Raw genomic sequence first — 8,695 nt, 5'->3', positions numbered from 1 at the left:
TTTATTCCGAGGTAGAGATACTTCCCTTCCCATTGCATCCCCAGTTGCATTCTCACAGGTCCATTGCAGAGGTATAGAGTCACTGCAGGCTTGCATCTGCCCCTCTCCCCATTCTTAACACTCACGTCATGATCGACCATTAGAATAATCTTTCTCTTTATAAAGTAGATCCAGGAGCAGATCCAGGTATTTTGTCAGTAGCCCTATAATTAATACATGGTGCTTCCCTATACTCCATCCCTATTTTCTATACCTGCGACTCCATGCTTGAAACCTTTTCAAGTCTTCACCAGGCTAAACAACTCCCATCTCAGCATTAGTCTTTTCTTGTTAATGATTTGGTTTGTAATTTTCTCTGGTCTGATTTGTCTGCATTTACACTCTCAAGTGTATTCTGTCTGCCACAAATTTTTTCCTTCATCAATGGCATATTTTCTATTTTTAGAGTATATTTTATTATTTATGGTATATCTTCACTATTATCCCACTGTAATTTTTGGAGTCAATAAAGAAAAATGCTTACAATAAATTCATTATCTTGAATTAGAAGTTTCCTTGTAGACTTTTAGCAAAGGATAAATAACGGTATTTTTGGTGAGTGTGATTCAGTCCTGCTTAAATAATAATTTGATCATCCATCCTACTATCCATTTATTGGTTATTCAGTCAATAAATATTGAGGGCTTTTTATATATAAGGCACTGTTTTAGGTTTTTTATATATATAGTGGAGAACAAGACAGAAGTTAGCTTATGTTCTATTAGGAAAGTAATTAATTATTAATGATTTAATTACAATTGTAAATAGATTCTACAAGAAGAAGCTAATTTGGAATGGCAGTATGTAATAAGAAACCTAACCTAATCTGGCAGTGAGGGGAGATTTCTTCCATAAAGTAAAATTTGAGCTCCACTCTAAAGAAGTATGTGTAGGAATTTCTAAGGAAGGAAAGGTTCAGGAAAAAGTATTTTATGCTGAGAAAACAGCATCAAATGAAATCCCTATTATCCTTGGGATTCAGTGAAATCTACATCCTTCTTCTTGGCAAAACCAAGCCCATGATTTCCTTTTTTTTCTTATATGTATCACTGTACTCAAATTAATGTCAGAGAGTCAAGAGATGAGTTTCTAAAACCTATTCTGGTACTGATGAAGCTCTTTATTTTGGGTAAGTTACTTCATTTTTTGGAGATTTGATGCCCTATTAAATGGTTTAAATTATTATACTTGCTACAAGAATTTTGGAGAGCAGATATAATAAGAGATAATAATAATAATCAGGAGACATAGAAATGTTTGTATGTTTGTCTTAAACATTACTACTGTTATGTAACTCCATAGAAATAACTCAAAAATAGTATAAAGCTAAGCATGCCAAATATTCATTGAAATATTGTACATAATAGCAAAAATATAGAAATAGGCTTAATAACAAAGGTAAACTATGTTACATCAAATTAATGGAAAATTATTCAGCTAATAAAACGAATGGCTATATAGAAGCATGGGAAACTATATTCTAAAAGTTAAAGCAGCAGATTATGTGTGTATGGATTTGGATTTGCAAAAGTAAAAATAGTTTTGTTGATGTTGTGGCTTATAGAATTGCTTTCTTTTTCTCAAAAGAGTCTTTGATATGAATATAATAGTTTAGAAGGAAAAATGACAGCATAGCTATAAAATATCTGCCCCTTCTGACTTGTCTTCTGAGGCTTAATAAAATATGTCAAGATCTCTGAGCTAGACATGGCAATTTTTAGATATTCATAGATAACATAATTCTCATGCCCCAAATACAGAAGATGATACAAAGTGAGAGAGGGTTACAAATCTCTCTCTGCATGTGTCAAATTCAATCATCTGAAAATCATTCCTTTGGGCCTTGAGCCTATTTGTCTTTATAGATTTCTACTAAAATATAAATGGTCTTGGGAAGAGTAACTCCTTAAGGCATTATTAACTAACATCTTTGCTGACCCCAGTTGGCTAAGCCCATAATTCTGTGACAAAAAAGTTATAAGAAACTTTAGGTTGAAAATGGAAAGAAGACCAAGTTGATGAAGAGCAGAGAATAGGAACTACACTGAACCTAGTAGAATGCCCAGCAGATCCCAATGAACAGTTTTGCCTTAGGATCAGTCTCATATTTGTGCTTGCTTTTGAAAAAACATATTAGTACCCATCTGTCAATCTATTATTCATCAATCATCTACTTTCTTTTCAACCATGGACCCCAGAAGGTACAGCAAGGCATTATATTTTAAAAGAAGTCTAAATGGGAAATTAGGATCAGGGAAAATACCTATTAGTAGACAATCCAAATCCTATTTTAAAAAGCCACAATTATGCTAACAAGATGGATTAACAAAGGTGTCACAGTTGGGCCTTAAATTTGGCTTTAGGTTTTCAGCAAGCCAAAAAAATAAATGGAGACATGGTTTATTATATATTTCTGATCATAAAACCAGCAGAAAGGAAGCATGCTCGTTTGACTAGAATCAAAGCATCTGATTTAACTGAACAGTGAAATATTTCTTGCTCATGGGAGGGGAAGCCCATTTTAATTTGTTTCTCAGGCTACTTTTCTTTTCATATACCTTCATAACAAAGTGCACTGCCCCAAATTCTGCATGTTGGGAGAATTATCCCTTGCAAGCCACCCCCTGAGTGAGGATATTACAATTGTTACCCATTTTTGGCTGCCATCCACATACCAAGCTGTCCCATCTCTGAACCAAGCTCAGGCTTTTCTTCCTTGGTCAACCAGTTGTGAGAGATGCCTCATATGGCCACGGGTGTGGGCTGAGGGAGAGCTACTGCTGCAGCAGTGATACCATGAGGTGTGGGATACAAGCTCACACAGTGTGCTTGTGTCCTCTGGTTCTGCTTGTGCTAGTCCCATCTTATGACAGATTTTTGTTGGCCCATTTTTTCATATGACTTGATGGGTCTGAAAATGCCAAACTCATAGTGGGCTGATTTGGTAGCAAGATCACTTAGTACCCCATGGGCGGGCTCTCTATCATAGTAGCATGCCAGGAACTGTTCTTCAAAAGGTGCATAACTTCAGCTACAGATAGCATAGCCCTGTTGGAGACCTCTAGCAGTTTCCATTGTGATTTCCTTGGAGATTTCCCTAAGTTCCTTGTGAACCTTGTCCCACCACCAAAATCTTTAATACCATAAGTGTCTTCCAGTTGATTTGCTCAAGTAGCTGAGCTGCTTACATTGCAGCTTGGGTGCTCAGCAGGGCCTTTCCTCCTCTGGCTCCCATGGCAAGCTGCTTGGTTCTCATTGTTTACAAACAGAGCTTTCAGAAACTCTCTTCTTGGCAGAGCAGATCTGTCTTGGTTGAAGGTTTAACCTTCTTTGGAGTGAGGTTACTCCAACTATTAAGTCTTGGGCCTGGGCCTCAACTTTCTCTGCCCTCTGCCAGAGATTAGTGACTCTTTGTGAGCTACCAAGGAGGCCTTCTGGCTTTCACGCTTAACTATTAACCGGTGACTAATCACTCCGGCTTTTCTTTATCTTTTCTCAGAACATCCGTTGTTAGTAATAACCACCCAACTTCAATGTCTTATTTTTTTTAACATCTTTATTGGAGTATAATTGCTTTACAATGGTGTGTTAGTTTCTGCTGTATAACAAAGTGAATCAGCTGTACATATACATATATCTCCATATCTCCTCCCTCTTGCGGCTCCCTCCCACCCTCCCTATCCCACCCTCCCTATCCCACCCTCCCTATCCCACCCTCCCTATCCCACCCTCCCTATCCCACCCTCCCTATCCCACCAGTAGTTGCTATTACTCCCGTATTTCTCAGACGTTAGACACAATATACCAATTAATGTATTTTCCTCCACTGGAATAACATTTCAATTTATGGCTCTGGAGAGTTTTAACAATTGGACTGCCACTTGTGCCAGAGACTATCGTGCTCCATCTGTGACTAGCAATGGAGATCCTTATTGCCAGTGGGTAGCAAGTGATCCAGTTTCAAAACACCATATTAGCTCTCTTTCTTGGACCACTCCCAGTATCAACTGTTGCAGGTGTGTTCCCTGGGAAGCACCCTCTGAGATGCAGTTTTAACATACTCTCGCTCACCCTGTCCAAGATTGTCTTAGCTTTCCTCTATCATTCTTGAATTCCCATCTTTCTGATTGGAAATTCACAAGTTCTGCTGTGAATTCATTTACCACCGAGAACTCCCAGACTACTTAGCTAAAATCTCAGGAAAATCTTTAAAGCATTATAATGAAAACTGTTTAGTTAATCGATTAAAATAATGGATTTTTGTCAGTGCAAGGTTGACACATGTATACTGCCTCATGCACAAAATGCTAGAAACATTAACTTGAATGTGACTGCCAAATTCATGGTGATTAGAAGCATAAATACAAGCTTCCATCATAAGGATTTCAGAAAGCTGTTAAAATTCATAGAAACTTTCCTATTATTAGACCCATGAGTCCTTACTATAGACTCTGTCCAAATACAGACAGTGTGGTCAAGTGTTGGGTTCTATTTATAGTTTAGAATGTTGTGTTCCTTAGAAAAATGACTGAATAATTGGGTGGGTTCCTTTGGCTCCTAATTATGTAGTAGGGAGCATGATTTATATGCTTACTTATTTCCCAAGAGTAATGTAAACATGAATTATGATAATACCCATAAAGTATTTGGAGCTTTTTCATGATAAACAGAAAGTATTGCTAGTAAGAACTTTATTTTTTTAACTTTGTTCCACAGGTCTAAGCTAATAGTGATTAAAAATATTTTAGTAAAAATTAAAAAAAAAAAATTCTTGCTAGGCTCTATTAGTTCCTTTGCTGATTAACCCCACTTCTTTATTATTATTCAAGAACTCACCTCTTAAATTTGTTTAAGATTAAAACACACTAAAATGTTAGAAGTCAAAATCTTCTTGAAACTGCAAAATGATTTGGGTAACAAATCAGTTAAAATAGGTTATTTTATCAAAAGTTGAAAAAACATGTGGCTTATAGATATTTACTGCAGTGCCAAGACTGGCAAATTTGGAGAAAATCCAGCATGAATACTGAAAATATAAAAATGGTTAAACCAGAACAGAAATATTGGTGTCAAAATAATAATTTGTTGGGGACAAGTTGGCCTTGGGTAATACCAGACTCTTTTTTATGTCACCACGTCTTCCATTAGTGGCTCATTGGTATACTTTCTGTAGAATTGTGCTCCTGTGGTGTTTTTTTTTTTCCCCCTATCTGATAAAGTTTTGTCTCTCTGGGGATATTTGGAGTTTAACAAGGCATACAGTTAATCTAGAGAATGGAGTGAAATATTGGGTGACAGAAAGCAGGTGGGATATTTTGTGAGGGTATTGGACTTGATGGATCTTTTTCTGTCAAGATCCATGAAGGGTCTGAGATTTTACTCTACTTGCCAGCTAACAAGTTATCTTGCCATAGTTTCACAGATGATGGCAGAAAACATGAGACTCCTAGGTCAGGGACAGGTAAACAGTAATATGGGATGGTTGAGCAAAGATTAAATGTAGGCCTGTGGGTGACAAAGGAGAAATGTTCAGCTCAGGTGTAGAGGGGGTGGGAGAGGAAAGAGTGGAGAAAGAAATGGCTCCATGCAGAGAGGACAGCCCATGCAAACTCATGGAAGCACCAGAGAACCTTGGAATGTTCAGCTTCTACAGTCTCAGGAATTTTTTTGTACTTATTTGTATATGTATTTTTCAAATGAATGCAATGCACAGTACACTGATCTGAAAGACAGAAGCTAAACGAGAAATGTGGAATCTCATTCAATAATCACCTCCCTTTCAGGTGAGATGCTTAAGAGACAATGCACACATCTCCTGGGTTCTCAAACTTTGGTTGTATTAGAATCACTTGGGGGACTTGGTAAAAACAAAGAGGTCCAGGTCCTTCAATGAGCCTCGGCCTCTCTACCAGATTTCAGGTGATTCTGACACACACCAGAGTTTGATAATCTCTGTCCTGAAAGATGGCTAAAAATAGCTTAGGCTTAAGTAGTCCCAGGCCAACTCATGCAGTTACAACACCTGGGGGCAGGCCCAGTCCTCCCACCACAGGAAGGAGCCTTCAGAAAGTCCTTAAGAGGAAGCAGAGTCTTCAGGTACTCAGAGGGGAGGCTTGGTGATCTAAAGAAGTCACTGGCAGTGGTCAGGAGGGCTCAATTTTAATCCTCTGGACAAAAGACTGTGTAACCTTGGACCAGTTCTCTACCCTTGGTATCGCTGTCTGCATTACTATGGAGTTAAAAATTACACATTGTTCCTACGGATGCTGCAAGAAGAACCAGGTTAGTCTCTCAAAGTACTATGAAAAATAAGTTACTTTCGGCCCTAGAGCCCTGGCTTCTCAACCTTGAAGGAGCACAGGTCAAGAGCAGGCCCTCGGGGGGACCCGGGGGCAGGGGTGAGATGGGGGGTTCGGAGAAGTGCACGGGTCCTGGAATTGGACTACCTCCCCCCTCTCCTGGGCTTTCTCTCCTGCACTTCCTGCTGGGTATCGGGGGGCAGCCCAGGGCACCACAGCCATGGCCAGCAGGCCAGCACGGGGCGGCCCTGTGGTCCAGGCTGGCCGGGGGGTCAGAGCTGCTCGCGAGCCAGGAACACATGTGGCCTAGGCCAGGGAGCCTTGGCCTGCAGGCAGCCCCTCGCAGGGTCTACCCGGGCCCAGGTGCTGAAGCCGCGGTGCGGGCAGCGAGCACGGCTGGGGCCTGGGGCGGGAGGGGCACGGACCGCCAGGGAAGAAGCTGGCAGCAGGCAGGCAAGTGACGTACTCTCTCCTGAATTTTGAGAATTGCCTTGCTAGGCACTGTAACCTGTCAGAAGCAAGACTTTAAAAGGCAGCTCTTGGCAGAAAACAGTGCTGAGCCCTTGATGTTGTAATGCAGTTGGCTCCCTGTCCTGACTTGGTGCACGGTGTTGGCTGACCAGCAATGCGCACTTTCCGCTGCTTCATCTAAGACTATTTATTTGTTAACTGTCCCGTGACTGCAGCTTGGAGGTTAGTTTTATTTTTTAAAGGGTAATGTAACACTTCAATAGCTATCCTATTATACAGAAACACACTTGAGGGCCCAAAATAATAATGGTAACCACACGAAATCAAATTTTATTTTCTTCAGAGATCTCTGCTTTTGTATTACACAAAACTATAAATTTTAATAACAAAATCATAATAATTCTGCTGGAAGTTATGTTTAGCATCCTGTACTTGACCCCCTACTGTCTGTTCTTTAATTTTCCTGGGAGACATAATCCACATTCATGGCTCAGTGTACACCCTCCCAAATGCTCATGGCTGCCAACTACTTAATTCACCTTTTTTAAAAAAAATAAATTTATTTATTTTTGGCTGCGTTGGGTCTTCGTTGCGGTGCGTGGGCTTTCTCTAGTTGCGGAGAGCGGGGGCTACTCTTCGTTGCGGTGCGCGGGCTTCTCATTGCGGCGGCTTCTCTTTGTTGTGGAGCACGGGCTCTAGGTGCACGGGCTTCAGTGGTTGTGACACGCAGGCGCAGTTGCTCCACAGCATGTGGGACCTTCCCGAACCAGGGAATGAAACTGTGTCCCCTGCATTGGCAGGCGGATTCTTAACCACTGTGCCACCAGGGAAGTCCCATTAATTCACCTTCTTAACTGCTTTCTCAAAATATCTGTTTAGTTATACCACAGGCACTTAGCATTCTAAATATCCCAAACTGGATTCATCTATTCATTACAAAACCTTCTTCTCTATCTATATTTTTTATTGATTTAATCTGTTGCTGTTACCAGCCTGTTACCTAATATTCTCTTATCCATGTACATCTCACCTCCTAAATGTTTTCTTGAATTTATACTATCTCAACTGCACCGCTTTGGCAGGTTCTCATTTTCTTACCTATATCTCTATGTTGAGAAATTTAAACATGGAAAACATTAAGGAATTAGTGTGATAAAACTCAGAGGAGATGTAGTCTGAGGAGAAGTGGGCAGGGGAGTCAGCTGCAGGAAGAGAAGAAGCAGAGAAGAGACAGGACCTGGTGTTGTTTTGAGGCCTTAGCTTGGACTTTTCAGCCACATTGGACTTTGTTTCACGATGCTACTGACATTCTAGCCTGGCATAGGAATGTAGAGTGTGACAGTGTCACCATCTTCAGAGATAGGCAGGATATTATGTTGGAGTGTGACATCTAAGGAGAGTTTCTACTCTATGGTCTTAGCTTTTCAATGTATGAGGTCAGGGAACATCAACAGAAGGTGGGGATGGAATAGGAAGAGGTAGCCACACGGATGCTTTGTGTAGCATACGTAAGGGCAAGGGATGCATTGTGTCACATATATACAAGGTGGATATTGCAGGACTTGGACACGTGAGACAGGGTGGCAGCCATGGCTACAACCAAGTGAGGACAAATACATCCTTAAACAATATGTGGATTAACTAAGTTACTCTGCACATGTTTAGGAACTGACTACTGTGTGCCAATTGCCCATCTAGGGCCTGCGGAGACAGCTGTGAAGAAGAGCTGGTCACAGCCCTCATGGAGCTTAACTTGGGATGGAGGTGTCTGACAATAAACTAGTATTCTCTCCCCAGAATATAATTTCAAGCAGTCGTAAGTGCTATTTAAAAAGTAGGCAGAGAATGATGGAGAGAGGGGCTATTTTGTATTGGGTGTTGAGAGA

This window comes from Eubalaena glacialis, chromosome 4 (assembly GCF_028564815.1).
Source record: "Eubalaena glacialis isolate mEubGla1 chromosome 4, mEubGla1.1.hap2.+ XY, whole genome shotgun sequence".
NCBI classification, from domain to species: Eukaryota; Metazoa; Chordata; class Mammalia; order Artiodactyla; family Balaenidae; genus Eubalaena; species Eubalaena glacialis.
This window is presented reverse-complemented; position numbering follows the sequence as displayed.